The sequence below is a fragment of the Rattus norvegicus genome, chromosome 16 (assembly GCF_036323735.1).
Source record: "Rattus norvegicus strain BN/NHsdMcwi chromosome 16, GRCr8, whole genome shotgun sequence".
NCBI classification, from domain to species: Eukaryota; Metazoa; Chordata; class Mammalia; order Rodentia; family Muridae; genus Rattus; species Rattus norvegicus.
In genome coordinates, this window is record NC_086034.1 from 29845920 (window position 1) to 29865403 (window position 19484).

General features: G+C 43.6%; 1 protein-coding gene and 1 long non-coding RNA gene across 3 annotated transcripts in view; one reads left to right on the plus strand and one right to left on the minus strand.

The window, feature by feature from the left end:
* Positions 1 to 19484, plus strand: part of Cpe (carboxypeptidase E) — a 111941-nt gene that overhangs the window by 49213 nt on the left and 43244 nt on the right. The gene's annotated exons all lie outside the window — the stretch shown is intronic.
* LOC134482492 (uncharacterized) lies at positions 8350 to 18705 on the minus strand. 2 transcript variants are annotated; one of them, XR_010058661.1, is made up of 3 exons: positions 14257 to 18705; positions 13717 to 13857; positions 8350 to 8728 (listed from the first exon to the last, which is right to left on the minus strand). It is a non-coding gene; the product is annotated as an uncharacterized LOC134482492 (long non-coding RNA). The 2 variants fall into 2 exon arrangements; XR_010058660.1 differs by lacking the exon at positions 8350 to 8728 and having other exon boundaries at positions 10344 to 13857.

Genomic DNA, 19484 nt, shown 5'->3' on the forward strand with positions numbered 1-19484 from the left:
AGCTTGAAGGGATGAGAAACATAGCTCCTACCCAGCACATGTTGCCCTGAATCCCGAGTTTAAATATTATTTATTATTATTGCGTGTGAGTAGGTGTGCTTGATGTGAATGTGTAGGGAATGTGTGTGATGTGTGCCTTGTTTATGTGTGTTATGTTTAGAAGACAGAGGACAATTTTGAAGAGTCAGTTCTCTCATTTCACCTTAAGTAGCTTTAGGGGAACCAACTCAAGCGGTCAGACTTGGGCATCAAGCACTTTGGTCTACCTACACATTTTGACAGCCTCTGAATTTAATAACCCCTTGATAGCTATGAGGCACTGGGAGTAAGAGAGACACTACCCATCAAGAAGCTGTTTGTAGGAAGGGTAGCAGTGGGCACACTTGATTTCTGGGTGTGTTTTAACCCGATCTTTGGAGCTGGTGGGCTATGAGTGTTTAGAAAGTCTACACATCAATGACACAGAGTCGATGATATGAACGGAGTGTGGTTTTGCATATAACAGTTTTCAGAAAGAACAGAAATGTCAGGATCTTTCAGGCTAACAACAACAGCAAAAACAAAACAAAGGAAAGACAAAACAAGAAGCCTTGGGAAAGAATGGAGGAGAGAAGGAGGAGGAATTCTTTGTGTTAAAGCACGAACAAATGACCATTGCTCACACTGGTAAAAACCTCTTTATATTAGATTGACATTAAAATAGACTAAATAGGAAACAGTTGGGTTCTGAAAAACTGTGGCCCAATCATCATGGTAATGTTTTTCTCAAAATGTATTTTTTACAGTTAATTGACCACATGTCTAGGGACATTTCAACAGAATGAAGGCAACTCCAGTGACTATTTAGCAACCTGTCAGATAGATGAACTTTAAAGATGAAGTTATATGTTAATACAAAACTCTTAAATACTAAGTCATGATGCTTGCAATTATAGGCACCTGTGTTCACAGGGCCTGTGGAGGGTCTGGATTAACATCCTGCCTCTGTGGCCTCTAGCTAACCATGGGTGGATGAAGGCTTGGGCTGGGAACAAAGCAGGGCCTCTTTTCCTTTGCTTAGGAAAGCCAGCTCTTTTGAGGTCCATCCATAGCCAGTTGGGTAAATCCCAATTGGAGCACAGACAAACAGAAGAACTTGCCAAGTATGAAGGCAGCAGGTAGGAGAGGGGACCCTGCTGGAGGGTAAAAGTCCAAACTCAGCTACATATCCACACATATTTCCACATGTGATAACACCAGACATACCCTGCCTAATATGTTCACATTGAACAAAATACTTGAATGACTTCACTCAGAATGCAAGTGCGTAATTTTTAGCATAATTAGTAAACTGTAGAGAAATACAGATGCAATTACTGCATTGAACACACAGATTCAGGGAAGCAAATAGAAAAAAGGAACCCATCCACTTGATGATTTACAGTTTATGGAAGGTTTTAAAGCCATCACTCTGGTAGTCATTCATCAGCTTCCCTTGCCACGACCTCTCATTGTGAAGACCTGCTGTTAATCCGTTAATGACCTCATCTGATAGATGATGGCACAGAGACTAATCCAGTTGTTCAGGATTGCTTTGTTACCAAGGCACATGCAACGCTGGGATCCTGGTGTGGATTCAGTCTAGATGTGCTTCCCTATACCAAGCTGCTGCCTTGAAAAATGTGTGCCGCCACATATTTACACAACAACACACTCACTTCATATGGCCCTATCCCAAAGCATCCCTTTTATTTCTGACATGCAACTACTAATTATTATCACTTGTTTTGGCATATAATCAGGATGAGAAGACCAAAAAACCCCATGGGGACTCAGAGGGGATGTAGAAAAAGTCCTGAAGCTTATTTTAGGCTGGGAGCATGAATATTATTATAAAAGAATGCAGTTGTTTTCCTTCCAGGGCAAAAGTCAGGAAAATGACTTAGTAACATTTTCTATAGTGCAGAGTAACATTGAACAGAAGTAGGATTCACTGAAGGGATAAGAAAAGCTGCCCTTCTGTGGTGTCCGTCTGTCTTAGCAATGCTAGTAATCGTGGCACTTCAGTAGTTCAGGCAGGGTGCGAGCTTGATTTCTCATCCCTGTTTCAAAATACCCAACAGAAGCCACTGAAGGCAGGAAGGATTTATTTCAGCTTACAGTGTCAAAGGGAATTCTGTTTGCTAGTGTGGGAAAGGAAGCAGGAGTGGCTGGGCCCATGGCAACAGGGCGTGCAGTAGAACTCCTTACACGGTGATGGGACCTGGAAGCAGAGAACTGGACCATAAGAGGGACCAGAATGTTCCCCTCAAAGGGCCACTTGAAATGGCCAAGTGCTGCAGGGAAGCCTACACCTCCCAAAGGTTCTATACCATCTCCCAACATGGCCATCAGCCAAAACCAAGTGTTCAGGGATGGACTTGTACAGCTCATTTTGCATTCAGACCATGACTCATATTACAATTCAGGTCCTAGATACAATAAATATAAAAAGAAAAATGACAGTGGTGGATCCTGAGGTTATTATCTAATATTGAACAAATGTTGCAAACACTCAGAATACAAAACAACACACACAGAGGCACTCCTGCTAAATGTCCTGACAACAGAGTTTACTGATGGAAGAAGTGAGCACCTGGGTGGAGCCAAGCCCTGGGAACTGGTGGCTCACACCAATCAGAAGCAGGATGCGTATCTTTGAATGGTTCTAAGACTTCCTAGCTCTAAGACCTGGCTTCTAAGAGCCCTGCAGATGCTGGTATAATGTACCTCAACAAAGGACCCTTCTGCTTGATCTCTGGCCTCTGGCCTTGCTCTGATTTTGGTGACTGTTGAGTGTCTAGCACCATGGTTGACCCGGCTAAGCACAGTTGAGGCTAAGACCAGATAGCGTGGTGCATTCATCTCAAAGAACGTGGCTCTCAGGAGCGTCTGCTCCAGAGCTAGTGTCTACTCACTGTCCTTTCCTCACCAGTGGACATGTTGGCCTGTTATGCATACACTGGGCATTGGGCTTGTAACCTACTGGCCACCTCTACCTGCTGTCTGTGAGTGAACTCTGGCTCCAGACATGGGTGGCATCCCTTAGAGCCAGATTGCTAACTTTTTAGAGTTGTTTCCCTTCCCCTGATGTGTGAGCAGTAAACTGTGCTCTCAGCCATCTGCCTCATTTCAGACAACACGTAAACATGGAGACACTACCGAGTACAATACTAGCAATGTTATCTTCATCCATTGGATATTGTGGAAAGACTGACAACCTGGGGCAGAATGTGGGATGTGGGGAGAATTCAAAGAAATTATTTTTTTCCCTTGGAGGAGCTAACACTTGAGCAATATGAGTAAGAGATCTTTGCACAAGATTGGGGACTAAGGCAGAGGCAATGTGGCGCATGCGGAGGTGAGGCATTTCACTCTAGAGGGTGACGAGTGAGTCAGGGAGAGGTGGCAGATGAGGGACAGGTGTTGGAAACCAACCAGGCTCTGCACCACTGCATGAGTTCAACCAAAGGATTTAGACATTGTCTTCTGAGAGAGAAGCTTTGTGAGGAGTGTTCCTTAGGAGAAGAGGATATAGTCACGTGTGTGTGTGTGTGTGTGTGTGTGTGTGTGTGTGTGTGTGTGTGGTGTGTGTGTGTGTGTGGTGTGTGTGTGTGTGTTTAAAAAAATGCCTCTGATTGTTTGAAGGAGAGGGGTTGGCTGGCTCACTCCTGGAGGCAGCAGACTAGAAGACTGTTTCATAAGCTAGTGAGAGATAATGAGGTGGCACATGGAAAAAGAACAGATCTGAGAAACATCCCAAAATTTGAAAATGAGAACTATGTGTGGGCGTTGCGTCTCCCAGATATAAGTGCAGAGCACCAGAAGGCAGCTTTGGTGAAAGCCACGCAAGCGCTTGAGGAAAGAGTTGGGAGGCGATTGGGCATCATCCGACCTTTATCTGAATACATTTGTGCTGAGTTTCACTTCATCTGGTGCATAGACACTTATCTTTCAAGCATCTGTCTGATTGCCTCTAGACTGAGGCACTAAAGATGAACAGAAAGAACATCCGCTGTCCCCACGGCACCTACAGTATTGAGAGGGGGACAAATGATGAATCTGAAGGCAGAACGTCAGACATGATGGGTATTACAAGTGACTAAAGTCAAAACGGTTTGAGAAAGAGAAGAGAGTTCTAACAGGGTATAAGGTCTACTCTGGCTTCAGGACTAGCAAGCACTAAAGGCTATAAAGGTTAATGCCAGTTGCTGTCCTGGGGCCAAGTGTGGAAACACCCCAGGATTTCTTGGAAACTCTAAGTGGAAGATTTCAGAGTTGCAAGAAGCACGAACATCACTGGCCAAAAGGTTGGGCAAAGAGCCTTAGCTCACATCGAGTGCAAAACTGGTCCCTTCCCTGCTGAGCAGCCCGGTGCATCCATGAATCTGATGCAGGGCCTTCTGACTGGGATGTGTCCTGGCATGTTCTGAGTGTTGTTTTCACAAGTGTCTGATTAGTAGTCAGCAAGAGGCTCAAACCCTCAGAGACTCTGGCTCCTGTGATTAGGCTTTAGAGAAGAAGTAATGAGAAAGCCCTCCTGTGCCAAGCTCACTGAAATGGTCTTGGATAAACAGCCTTGCTTCAGGTTTGAAAGCAACAACCTCCATTGGTAATATCAACAGCAGGAACAACATAAAAATAACACAAAATCCAGTTGCCTGGCAATGTCCCAAAGGCGGCTTGCATTTAGGCCAGCTTTAAAACCTGGTTAAGGCAACAACACAAGGATCACAGGAAAGAAAAAAGGGAGAAGGGAGAAAAAGTGGGGAGGTGAAGTTAGTGGAGGGAAGATTCTGATTTATAAGTCAACAGAAGGTTCGTTTCCTCATGAAATTGTTAGAAGTAAATTATTCACGGAAGAGCCATCTGGGCTCTCTAGTGTCAGCTCTCCACATCAAAGGAACAGTGTGTTGTGGTAGAAGAGTGCTGGAGCAGCTTTTCAAAGGTGACTCGTGTCACTTTAAAGATTCACTTCAGCTTCAAACGTGCCACATGCCTCAGTGTAACTGGAGGATCATCTGTGCTTTTGACACTCAGAAAAACCCCCAGGGAAATAGATAATCCAAGAAGGACCTGTTAACTGCTGGTGTAAATCGTGTGTAGTCGTGCCGCACACTTCTCTATATGAAGACGTTGGGGCTGAAGTCTGACTAGAGATCATTTGAGACAATGCCAGTGCTATAGATAAAAGATTGTTGGTGAGACAAGAGAGCCGAGCAACCAGCCATTCAGGGATCACATCTACGGTTGCTATCAGAACAAATCTCTAAATAAGCCTATCTTAATAACAGTAATGTAATGTGTTACCTCAGGGTAAGTCCTGGGAGGGAATTTGCCAGCTCCACAGCAGGTCCTGACAGAGGCAAGGGGGGAAGACTCAGGTATTGGCATTTTCCCTGGCTTTGACTCAACTATGAGGGCTTAGAGGTCTTCTCAGGTCAACTCATTACCCAGATGAAAGAACACAGGCCAGTCAGTTGTTGGCGAAGCATGCTTCTCTGCTGCCTGGCGTCCTTAGATTTTATCCTTTGACTCCAAGACCGTCCTTTACACAGTGCAGCTACTCTGTCATAGGGTTTCACATAAGACTCACACTTCAGCTGTCCCGGAGTAGTAAGGTTTTTGTTTTCGTTTTTGTTTTCTGCTGTAAACAGGAAGTGCATTTGTTGTTCTGTTTTTCCTCTGTGTGTATCTGCTCCTAGGTCTCAACATGCCTGTTGTGCTATGAACACTTAAACCGAAGGGCTCATGGTGTTCCTTGGCCAGCAATGAGTCATGGGCAGGCAGGAAGAGTGGTGGCTTTGAAGTTAACATTCATCACTACATAAAATAACTCCTTCTAGTTTTCTGTTTGGTTTTCTTTTTCCTTTTAAAATTTGGAGACAGGGTCTGACCATGGAGCCCAGGTGGGCCTTGGACTGGACTTGAACTGTTGTTGCTCTTCTGTCTGCTGAGATCATAGGTCAGACATCTACTGACTCCATCTCCTTTAATTATTGAAGTTCTAACCAGTTGGTCCTGAGTCCCTTCCACTGTACTGATGCTGCTGTGCTATAGAAAGTGGAGGGGTTACCCAGGTTCATTTGCAACAGAAATAAACCAGGCATCAGCTTCAGAATTTCTCTCCCAACTGCTGAACCCCTTTCCAGGTGATGGTTTCTGGGGCTACGGCCGGATGTGAAGGATTCTGGGAAAGGATACTGATTTTATGACTCAAAGGCACATTATGGGCATGCACGAGAGAGAGCATCTGTAATAATTTAGGCGATTCGAGCCTAATCTGTCTTATGAGATTTCTTTCTTGTACCCTTCCAACAATTCCCAGCCCCCAGCCATCACCAGCATCCAGGCTGGGACAGTTCCAAGCAGTGGTCTGGAAAATACTGTCTCTGCCTTCTGTCTTACAGTTGGAAACACTTGCCTTGGAGGGTCTTCCTATGCATCATATGCATACTTTATGGGCACTGGCTCATTAGTGTTGGGAAATCCCCAAGAGATTTGGAAATGTTGGGGTGTTTCTTTTTCCATGTATAGCATCAGCAAATGCCAAAGGGATGGAAATTGTTTAACAACCTAATCTTAATAGCAATAATACAAATGTTACTTATTTCCCAGGATGCCCCCAGATAGAAAATATTCCAGTGCCAAGCACATTCTGAGGGAAAGAGAAGGGGAAAGGCTTGAGAACTAAAATGTCTCCTTGGCATCTTCTTAGCATGTGCTAGGTACCCAGTGTAGCCAGAACGCCTGTATAGCTAATTCGTAAACTTTGTGACTATTTCTCAGTCTCAAAATATGGACACCCTGCTGACTGGGGATTAGGTTTGTAATTCAAAGAGTATTAAATGTCTCGTTAATTTTACGTATGGAGAATTGGATGATATGCAAGGGTGGCTTATAGAGAGGCATAATTGCAGAAGAGGCCATGTTATCAGCACTTGGCTGGCATTGGCTGTGATTAATTCATCATTAATTTCAGTAGATTTGGAATCATCTTGAAGACATACCTCTAACTGTACATTTTATTTTATGACAGGGTCTCATATAGTTCAGGCTGGCCTCGAACTCACTACATAGTGAAGGATACTTTTAATGCCCCTGCTTCTACTTCATGAGTGCTGATATATAGGTATATAACACCACACTTGGCTTTTTTGGTTCCAGGATTAACTAGAACCTGTGTATGTGAGGACATCACTCTATGGACTGTGTGTGATAGACCCAACCATCGAGTACGTCCTTAAAGCAATTTCAAGAGTGGTTTAACCTAGTGGGGAGATACGCCCTGAATGTGGGCATCCCCACACTCTAGGCTAGAGTCTTGACTGAGGAGAAAGTGAGGATGATAAAGTGAACAGGCCCCAAGCTGCCCTAATGCTCGGCCTCCTGACTGCAGACAGACCTGACAAGAGGCTTCGTACTTCTACTGCTGTATACTTTCTGACATGGTAGAGACGGAGACATCCCTCCATCTCTCAACAGGAAGACACTTCTTCCTTCTGTTGCTTTTGTCAGAGCAATGAGAAAAGTGACCAAAACTGAGTTTTTGTGACACAAGCCACCAGAGGGCTTCAGTTCCACTTTGCCACAGAACATGCTGTTTCTACTGTCTCCGATATAGCCTGTGGCAGTAATAGAGGTTTTGGGTTCCATTTTATTTTGTCTGTCTGTCTGTCTATCTATCTATCTATCTATCTATCTATCTATCTATCTATCTATCTATCTATCTATCTATCTATCTATCTTGTTCTCTTAAGCTACCCATGGACTCACTAGTTGCATTCTAGAACTCTAACATTGTGAGTAGGCGTTTCCCACACCGTCTTGGTTTGGTTGACTTTCAATGTTTATTTCATTATATCTGGGTTTCTGTTTTCTCTTGGCTATGATACTACTGAATGTGTACATTCTGACTTTCCTTCCTAGCTCACAGGTGTGGGTTATGCTCAAGGATGCACTGGGAATTTTGACCAAAGCCCAAATGACCACTTGCTCCACTTGTAGCTTGCTTAGTTTGTGAGCAGCTGTGCGAACGCTCTTGTCAGGTTCATCACCTTTTCTACTGCTGAGGGGAGTAAAGGAGCATTCTGCATTTTGTATAGAAGAAAGCATTCATGCTGTAAATTCTTAATGTTTAAATAGTGCTTGGGGCCCTTTCCCCACTGAGAAAGATTTCTTCCTACAGTAAAATAATTCATTTTTCTATAAAAATAAAATGAGTTCATGTTAATATGGGCACAACAGTACTCCCAGGTTTTATTCTGAAAACTCCAATGTCTTAGTTAGGGTTTTACTGCTGTGAACAGACACCATGACCAAGGCAACCAATACGTATGACATTTAATTGGGGGCTGGCTTACAGGTCCAGAGGTTCAGTCCATTATTGTCAAGTCAAGAGCATAGCATGTCCAGGCAGGCATGGTGCAGGAGGAGCTGAGAGTTCTACATCTTCATCCGAAGGCTGGTAGTGGAAGACTGACTTCCGGGCAGCTAGCGTGAGGCTCTTATAGCCCACGCCCACAGTGACACACCTATTCGAATAGGGCCACACCTTCGAACAATGCCACTCCCTGGGCCGAATTTGTGCAAACCACAACACCCCAGTCTTTCCTTTGGAGTGCAAATGAACTCATTAGAAGGGCGAATTTGGGTGTCAGAGCTGAATTCAGTCTCCAGATTCTAGCAGCAACAGCAAGAGCAACGCCACCTACAAGTGTAACCATAAGGTACCACTTACGTTAATGTACATGAGGCACTGTTAATTACAGCGGCCACAAACCACTATGTACATTTAAGTTAATTACACTGACATAATCTAAATCCAGCCCCTCCATTGTACTAGGCCCATTTTTAGGGCTCAAATGTCAATGCGCTGGGCAGTGCAAATTCTGTGTGAGGTATCGGGTCTGGAACAGTTGGTCTCAGTCTTATCTGGGGGTAGTGGTGGGGGTGGGGTGGTGGTGGGGGTGGGGGTGGTGGTGGGGGTGGGGTGGTGGTGGGGGTGGTGGTGGGGGTGGGGGTGGGGGTGGTGGTGGGGGTGGGGGTGGTGGTGGTGGTGGGTTAGTGGTTGGGTGGTGATGGTGGGGGTGGTGGGTGGTGGGATGGTGGGTTAGTGGTTGGGTGGGATGGTGATGGTGGGATGGTGATGGTGGGGGTGGTGGGTTAGTGGTTGGGTGGGTGGTGATGGTGGGATGGTGATGGTGGGGGTGGTGGGTGGTGGGGTGGTAGGGTGATGGTGGGGGTGGTGGGGTGGTGGTGGTGGGGGGGTGGTGGGTTAGTGGTTGGGTGGGATGGTGGTGGTGGGGGTGGGGGTGGGGGTGGTGGTGGTGGTGGGGGTGGGGTGGTGGTGGGGGTGATGGTGGGGGTGGTGGTGGGGGTGGGGTGGTGGTGGGGGTGGGGTGGTGGTGGGTTAGTGGTTGGGTGGGATGGTGATGGTGGGGTGGTGGGGTGGTGATGGTGGTGGTGGGGGTGGTGGGGGTGGTGCGTTAGTGGTTGGGTGGGATGGTGATGGTGGCGGTGGTGGGTGGTGGGGTGGTGGGGTGGTGGTGGGATGGTGCGTTAGTGGTTGGGTGGTGGTGATGGTGGGGGTGGTGGGTGGGGGTGGTGGTGGCGGTGGTGGGTGGTGGGGTGGTAGGGTGATGGTGGTGGTGGAGAAGTTTGAAGCATCTTGGCTCGTGGCAGTGTTCATTTGCACATGTATTAAACAATGACAAGACACAAGGAACCACATTTGCTTATTACTGAAATTTGGACAGATCTCTTTTCATGTGTGTAGACCACACAGCTCAGAGGGTAAATGTCCCTGCAGTATAAGGCTGACAACCTGAGTTCCACGTGCAGAATGCAAATGGAGACCTGACTATCTGAATTTATCCTCTGACCTCCACATGTGTAGTAAGTTATGTGCCTGCCAACCCCTGTAGATATGCTCACAATAGTAGCACAAATGAGTTCGAATCTATGGTCTTACTTCCTTCTGCTAACATGTGCACCTCTTTTCCCAGACTTAATTCAATGTATCCACATCTTCAGTCTTAATTTTTACTAGCATTATTTATCCATCGTATGTCATTTAAACGTTTCTAACATCAAATTGCCTTTAGCTTTTAAAATCCTTACTCTTAACTTCCTTTCCCTGACTGTGACGTTTTCTTTGTGCTTGAGAAGATGAGAGAAAAAAAGAGCTTTAGCAGGTTTTAAAAACGCTGGCAATAATGAGTTCGATATGTGATATGTGACAACTGTGTTGCCAGGAATCGCTTCCACAGAGAAGTAAGTGTTAATCCTGAGGTTAGCCACAAAAGACCAACTCCACCCTTTCAGGCAAAAATTTCAACCAAGCTTTATTAAATTTTAAGTACTGACCAAGAAATGGACTTTGATCAGGACCAATCCTTGGAATTTCCCAGCTGGCAATGGCTCCCAGTCATGTGCTGCCAGGGCTTCTAAGGACAAACCTATAGGCTACCTCACTTTCCCATGAAGCTTTGTTATTTTCCAAAAACTATGATTTCTAGGATTCTAGGAAACACCCCAGCTCCTGGGCAGGCGGGGTTTACAGGCTAATTTTTGGCATTACCTACATCCTTTGTAAAGAGTTATATGCTTCATTAACATACATGAAGAAATGGAAATTTAGTTCACAGGCTTAAAACCATGAAAATTGCAAATTTTCTAAAAGGGTCACAAAAATTCAGGCTTGCATGCTTTCATTTGGGAAAGTATTTTCATGTGCATTTGAAATGACAAATGAAACAATTTTAAAGAAAGAAATTACGACAAAGGGCACTTATAATGGAGTACTAGTCCTACTAGCTATTAAAGTGTACTTACATTCTTTTGTCATAGGACTGAAGAGATAGCTCAGTGGTTAAGGGCATTTGCTCTTCTTCCAGAGGACCCAAGTTCAGTTCCCAGCACCAGTATCAAACAGCTCATATTTGCCTTTAACTCCAGATCCAGAGGACCCAATACCCTCTTCTGGTCTCCAGGATCTGACATGTAATGTAAACATTTTTTTTCTTTCTTTCTTTTTAAGAAAAGGAAAACCTTAAAATATTGTGATCCAATAGCAGGATCACATTTTTTTTTTTAATAAAGCAGCAACTGGTAGCATAAAATCTAGAAACAGGCTGAAGTGTATGTAAACATCTAATTCATGGTAAAAGTCAAATTTGAATTCAGAGAGGACAGCTAGGTGTGTGCGTGTGCGTGTGCGTGTGCATGTGTGTGTGTGTGTGTGTGTGTGTGTGTGTGTGTATGTGTGTATACACGAACACACATTCATATACATATGCACTCTCAGTACTTGGGAGGCAGAAACAGGAGTAAGTTTGAGGCCAGTCTGAACTACATAAAAGATTATATAAACAGTCCCCTTGCTCTGAAAAACTAAATCAGGAAAGTGAAGTTGGCATAACAGACTTCCTTCCAGTCACCCCTGCCCCACATACATGCTGGCACAAAGTTGTGAATTTGAAAATTAAAATACAATAAAAATTTTGCTTGTATTTGATTAATTTTTCTTTTAAAGAGAGAAAAGACCCAGATGCCACTTAAGAAGAGAGTTGGATGGTTTTCATTAACAAATTATGAGCTTCTATGTGAAAAAATGCATGACAAAAAAAAAGAAAAATAAGTTTAGAGAAAACATTTGAAGACTGTATGACAAACAGAAATGTCATGTTCTTACTATAGAACAAGATTTTGTAAAACATTGTGAGCATAGGCCAGACATGGTGGTTAACACTTGGTGGTTAAGGCAAAAGAATAGGTTTGAGTTTGAGGCCAACCTGGGGTATAAAGTAAACTCTTGACTGATCAAGTTTCCAGAAGGAGTCTCTGTCTCATGAGGAATAAACAAAACAAAAACAACCAAACAAACATATTTTCCAGGAGTTGTGGGTTTAAGGCTCGCTTGAGCTAGTCACATGGTGAGTTTTAATTTGAACTACAAAGTGAGCCATGTCTCAAGACACAAAAGCCAACCAAACCAAAGAGTTAAGTTCTTTTTCTGTGGGTCCACATCTTATGGGGTCCTTTTACTACTATGAGTATACTATGAGTAAGTTCTCAAATGGGTGTGCATGGGGAGGATGGGATGTTAATTTCCCAGCATCTCGAAGGGCCCTTGAGTTGCTCATCAGTAAAATATAGATGAGACAGTTTCTAACCATGAGGGGTGTGTGTGTGTGTGTGTGTGTGTGTGTGTGTGTGTGTGTGATGGTTTGAATTGCTTGGCCCAAGGAGTGGCACTATTAGGGGGTGTGGCCTTGTTGGAGTAGGTGTGTCACTGTGGGTGTGGGCTTTAAGACCCTCATCTTAGCAGCCTGGAAGTCAGTATTCTGCTAGCAGCCTTCAGATGTAGATGTAGAACTCTTGATTCCTCCTTCACCATGCCTGCCTGGGTGCTGCCATGTTCCCACCTTGATGATAATGGCCTGAACCTCTGAACCTGTAAGTCAGCTCCTTATAAGAGTTACCTTGGTCATGGTGTCTGTTCAAAGCAGTAAAACCCTAACTAAGACTGTGTGTGTGTGTGTGTATGTGTGTGTGTGTGTGTGTGTGTGTCTGTGTGTGTTTGTCTACATGCTCATGTATGTGCATGCTCATGCTTAATAAATGGGTAAGCACACTGGAAATCTCTGGAATATCTCACTGCATACATTTAACCATTAGGACAATGACACCAAATCCTAGACTCTAGATTCGAGATCACAGTGCCTCTTTGCAAGGGCAAAATTGCGCTGTCTGATTTTGCCATCAGTTTAAAGAGGAGGAAGATGAGACGAAGATTAAGGAACATTGGGTTCTGACGTGTCTGTGAGTGTGTGGCTGTCTTCTTTCAAGAATACTCATTGTCAAGCAACCAGAGCTTCCAGGGACTAAGCCACTACCTAAAGACTATACATGGACTGACCCTGGACTCTGTCCCCATAGGTAGCAATGAATATCCTAGTAAGAGCACCAGTGGAAGGGGAAGCCCTGGGTCCTGCTAAGACTGAACCCCCAGTGAACTAGACTATGCGGGGAGGGTGGCAATGGGGGGAGGTTTGGGAGGGGAACACCCACAAGGAAGGGGAGGGGGGAGGGTGATGTCTGTCCGGAAACCGGGAAAGGGAATAACACTTGAAATGTATATAAGAAATACTCAAGATAATAAAAAATAAAAAAAAAAATGGAAAAAAAAATAAAAAAGTAAAAAAAAAAAAAGAATACTCATTGTCTTTAGGAAAGACGAAGAATCGACAGAAGATTGTTGGAGATGGGATCTGTGTGTGAAGTACCGTGAAGACAGCAAGGTTTTGCTGACTGGTGCAGAGGGAAAGAGGATCAGGGTTTCCTATTTTCAGAGCTCTGACATGACATGGCTTTTCATTTGTTTCTTTTGGCTTACAGAACTTTCCCGAACATCTTTTGATTATCTCCCCAAGTGAGAAATTCTTATCTCATGCTGAATTTGAGCTATAGTTATTTTTATTTCCTCAACACTTAAAAGGCAGCTAGAAAAAAATTGGAAACTTTTGGTATCTGTTTGATGGTTCTTATTATTAATCTTGAAGCCAGAAAGATATTAATTAGCTAATGGATTAATTTTTATAAAGAAATATTTTAAATGGGGCTATGGAGGTGGCTCTGTTAGGAAAGTACTAGGTGTACAAACATGAGGACCTGACTTCAATCCCCAGCACTCACCCACAACACTGGTGGCCTGTGCCTGTAATCACAATTCTCAGAAAGCAGATGTGGGAGAGGAGCTGGGGCTTCCTGCCTAGGTAGTCTGGGTGAACCGGTGATCTTCAGGTTCAGTGAGAGGCAGTCAGTCAAATAAGGTAGCTGGTGATAGAGAAAAGCACTGCATGTCCATTTCTGGACTCTAGACACACACTCACACACACACACACATACACACACACACACACACCCCAAACATACACACACACCATACACACACTCACACACACACCCCATACACATACACCAAACACGCACACAAACACACACACACACCCCATACACATACACCAAACACACACACAAACACACACACACACACACACACACTCCATACACATACATTAAACATACACATACACACACACATACACTAAACATACACATACACACACACACAAGAATACTCATTTCCTTTAAGAAACATACACACACACACACACACACACACACACACACACACACACACACACACACCATACACATACCAAACATACTCACACAGAGAAATACTTTAAAGCTGAATGCTGACAGCTTGCTGCTGGAGATGAGCCTGAGCTCTATCGGGAGATACTATAAAAAGACAAAGAGAAGAAACATTTCAATAAGAATGTTTGACACCATATCTCAAATCATTCCAATAGAGAAGAATCTTAAGTAGCCTTAAAGCAAAACTAGTGATTTTTATGTAACCACTTTATGTCTGGGGATAATGTTGATTTTAGGGAGTCATACAATTGCAAACAATTGATATTAGTTTTAGTAAATTGTCTATTTTTTCACTGAAGTGGTTTAAGTTTCAGTTAGCAAAACATTTCAATATCCCCTAATTTTCTCTGTAATTTACTTTAAATTACAATTACAAGATCCTTAAAGGAAGGGACAGGTGCAATGCTTTTGCAATCTCAGGAATCATAGGCCTTTGTTGATGTTACCATAAATCTGTTTACTTAATATACTTGGCCTTGTGTGAGATTTTGTTTTTCATTTTACAACTTATCCTTCATTGGGAAAACAGTTTTCTAATGGTGTTGCCTTCGTCTCTGAAGAAATAAATAAAGAGGAAGCTGGGTACTGAGTGAGAGATAAAGTTGGAATTGCTGGGATAAGTGATAAGCCTTGAGAGCACTTCAGTGAGAGAAGAGTACGACTGTGCATCCCTACAAAGAACCACACTCACTCATAACTTATTTACAAGAGCATTAAAAATATAATGCTGTGCATAATTATTTAATGTATGTTTAAAATTTAAACACTGGATTGAAAGTTGAGAAGAGCAGTGTGTTCTCTTGCCTGGATAGTTTAGCAACACTGTAGGGGGTTTTGGTAAATGCCTTTGGGTGGGTGGATGCTCAAGGTGCTTGGGATAACCAAGAATAAGAACAAGTGTTGGACTGTTTGGTTTTGCGTTTCTCTCTTTCCCTGCCTGACTTCTTCCCACCTCCCTCCTTTTCCTTCTATTTGAAAAGCCTCTCCTACTCTTTGTCTTGCTCTGCTCTCGATTATGGAAGGCTCAAATACATGCAGTAGCCACATGACAACTCCTCTGAGAGCTCATGTTTCTGTTTGGTTTGGGGGGTACAGGGTCTTATGTAGTCCTGGCTGGTCTTGGTCTGAATGTGAACAAGAGGGTGACCTTGGTATACAGGACCCCTGGGAGCCCAGGCTACAGGACCTCAGGTACTGTTATATTTCTGTCCCAATATTTTGTTCATCTTTATTGTAAGAGATGGCAAGAAGTGGCTTCCTGTCTGTTTAGGATTGAAAAGAAGAATCTGTAGTAATACATGCCTCTGGAAAGTTGTGGGTGGCCATGGTGGCATCTCCTTTGTTCTGCTGTGCAAACATCTTGAATACACTTCTTAAAAGTGTAAAATCTTCATGTACTGTAATTTGGGGAGAACAAATATGAGGGAATTCTTAATTTAGTTCAAATCAAAAATTTTGAACAGTGAACAGCATCTTCTTCAGTCTTCGTCCCAATGATTCTCGGATGCTGAAACTCCCACTTGCCAGCTGCCATCTTGGAAGTCCTCATCCCTACACTTCAGGTGTCAATTCCCAAATCATTCCTTGTCAACCCTGGCAGATCATCTCTAGACCCTTTATAGAATGTTGGTACTCAGGCCCCTTCCTTCTGAGGCCTTCTCAAGAATGGTCATTGGGAGCAGAGCTGGGAAGTCTGTATGTGTAATAATACGCACAGACACTTTTAACCCAGTACTGTCAGCCCAGTTGAAACTTTGGACACATTCACTAAAGGATATTTCTGTGTGGAATGGCATGCTGTGGTGAGGAATGATCAGCTGAAGAGAGGTAGCCAGTAGACTCAGCCTTCCCAAGAGCTACTTACCAGCCAGTGGTTACACGTGCAACATGACCCAGAAAACTCTATTTGACCTTTGTCTACTCAGTAGACTCAGCCTTCCCAAGAGCTACTTACCAGCCAGTGGTTACACGAGCAACATGACCCAGAAAACTCTATTTGACCTTTGTCTACCCCACCCTACTTACGTCACGATCTCGGTATGCAATTCAAGCTGGCCTTGTTATGCTCCTCTTGCCTCAGCCTCCTGTGTGCTGGCATCATAGGTGCATAGCTTCTCATCCAATGGCTCTTTACCGGCTTAAACAAGTGTATTGCATTGCCTGATGCTTCTGGAACCATCCTGATATTTAACACTGGGAGGTTTCGATTATAATGTTGGAAAAGTTACATCCTGAAAATATTTTGACAAATCAATTTGACTTATCTATTATCCTCTTTTTGAGAAAGGGAAAAAAAACCGTGTTCTGAGGATCATTTGAGAAGCAGTTCAGACAAGCTCTTACGCATTGACTTCGGTGGTTAATCCCACTTGCTGTTCCTCAGGTTATCAGCAAATGGAACATTTTATTCCGGCAGATTTAACATCTGCCTGGGTTGTTCTCCACCCACACAGGTGCTAATGACGTCAGTTTTACTCATCCCCCGGTCTGTACTCTCTGCAGTGGATGAGCTGTTCATTCATGGCCATAAAGAGAGGCAGGGATGAGTGGGACCGGATAAGGGTTTTTCCATTGCGTTTTAAGAACTGGGTTTTAATTTACTACACTGATCTGTAGCTTTATTCTGGACAACTATCCAATTCATCTGCAATGTCTACAGACGCCCCCGATTTGTAAAGGACAGTATTAGGACCTTGACTGCTAATAGTTAATCAAACAGGATTTAGAACCCACTTTTATAGACTCTGAAAGGTCATTTAGTCCAAACTCCAAAGAACATTTCCTAGAGAACTTTCTGTCGCTGTGGGAATTAATCACTTCCCAGCATCCCCTCTGCCTTCCAATTGCTGTCACTAAAAGGAAGCTTGTTCTTCAGCTGTGCTAACTGCTGTCTCTGAAGCTCCTAGTTACCAATTCTAGCTTTGTCCTCTGGGGCTCTGTGGGATGAATCAATCCTTTGCCACAAAACAACTTCAAAAGCAGGAAGAGCTTTCAGTCTTTAGAAACTTGATAGTGTCACCCAAGTTTCTCATTTAAAGCCACAAAGTAAATACTCATGAAACGATTTTCTAAAATAGATGTTTAGATGTACAAGGTCTCTCTCTCTCTCTCTCTCTCTCTCTCTCTCTCTCTCTCTCTCTCTCTCTGTCTCACACACGCACACACATACAGACACACACACACACACAAAACTAACAAAAAGCAAACAAAAAACTCATGCCAGTAAGAAGACTAGCAAACACCCAAATTATATTCATAGATGATGGTCTACCCATCTGTCTCTCCCACACACATTTTAATGATGACAAATTGCCTTTATCTAGAGTTTTAAAGGGATTATCCCTCCCTCTCTTTGTGTGTACAGGTGTGTCTGCACAGTCACTGGGAGGGAACTGTGTTCTCTGGAGTGGCGGTTGCAGCCCATTGGGAGCCATCTGACTCTGGTGCTGGCACCGGAGCTTGACCTCTGCGGCACTCTAGCAATGCTTCCAGCTCTGTGTGGGGATTGTTATTTTTTAAACCATGTTTTATATATGAAGAGACAGAAAGAGGATGAGAATCAAGGAGGGAGGAGTAGGAGGAAGAGAGGGAGGAGAGAGAGGGGTGGGGGTGGGGGTGGGGGTATCCAGACCTCACAGGAGGGAAGCCTAATGTGACCTGGGTTCCCAGATAATTGGGAACAATGATCTTCCTTGCCTCTTAGGGTGGCTGCTAAGGTTGGTTTTGTTGTTGTTGTTGTTTTGTATGAGCTACTAATAAAAAATATTGTCTTTGCACCTGGTATATACTGGATACATGTTAATTCTGCCTTTGGTCTCACAAGTGCTAAACAAACATCTAAACAAAGGAAGTAAATGTTTAGAGTCAGTGACTCCTACTTTTTTTATAATTCTTTAATTTATTATTTGATAATTTTATACCTGAATACATTGACCATATCCATCTCCAACTCCTATCTCCCATCCTCCCTGGACACCCCTAACACCCCCACCTTTATGCCTTTTCCACTATTTTTCCCCACTGAGTCCAATCAGTGCTATGTACTGAAATATTGACTGGTCTTATGAGCTTGATCTTGTGTAGGTAACCATAGTGTCAAGTTCATGAGTTCAAGGTCATGTTGCCACATTATGTCTAGAAGACAGTATTATAGAACATTCTTTCCCATTCTTTTGCTGTTGTGTTCTTTCATAAGCCTTGGGGTAGGGTTGATATAGAGGTCTCATTTAGGAACAAGCTTTCACGAGACATTTATTCTCAGGACCTCAATCAGTTATGATTCTGTAGGTCAAAGGTTTATTTGGGTCAGGGACAAGGGTTGGTAGGGGGATAAGATAGAGGAAGGGTGGAGATGGGCTAACCAAAATTAAGGATGCATTTAAAAGCCATAAGGAGGGCTGGAGAGATGGCTCAGTAGTTATGCGCACTAATTGCTCTTCCAGAGGTCCTGAGTTCAATCCCCAGCAACCACATGGTGGCCCACAGTCATCTGTAATGGGATCCGATGCCCTCTTCTGGTGTGTCTGAAGACAGTCACAATGCACTCATATAAATAAAATAAATAAATCTTTTTTTAAAAAAAGCTCCAAGGAAACCCATTACTTTTTTTTCTTTTTTTCTTTTTCTTTTTTTCATATTAAATGCAGATTTATTGGGAAGCTGCTCTTGGGCGAGTTCACTGGCCCCAAGGATGGAGGTCAGGGAAGTCACCATGGGAAGAGGTGGGAAAGGGGGAAGAGAAAGAGAGAAAGGAGAGAGAGAGAGAGAGAGAGAGAGAGAGAGAGAGAGAGAGAGAGAGATAATAAAAGGGAGTTGTTCTCCACTTTCTAAGCTAGCTTGTTTAATTCAGTTTTGTTCTTAGCCTCTTAGATGCATTTTTCTTTCCACTGTGTATTTTGTATTTGCTTTGCTAAGAACATTCCCAAGGACAGCAGGGTCCTCTGAGAGAGTTATCTCAAGTGGTTAGGAATCGAGAGTTTTAAAGGATGTGTCAAGATCCAGAAGGGTTCTTAGCAAATCTCTTCATATGGGCATTCCAACCAGTGCTTGGGGTCGTCACAAGATGTCACAATACTTAAAGGACTCCTGCTTTTTCTGTGGGACAGCTATCTGCAGAAAGGTTTTCAATCATCACTCAGACTTTTTCATTAAGACAACTCACAGCGTACCTGACTTGTGCTTGGAAGTGTCTGCCCAAGACATTCTTGGACAAGTCTTTGGCTTCTGGGGGGTTTCAGGGG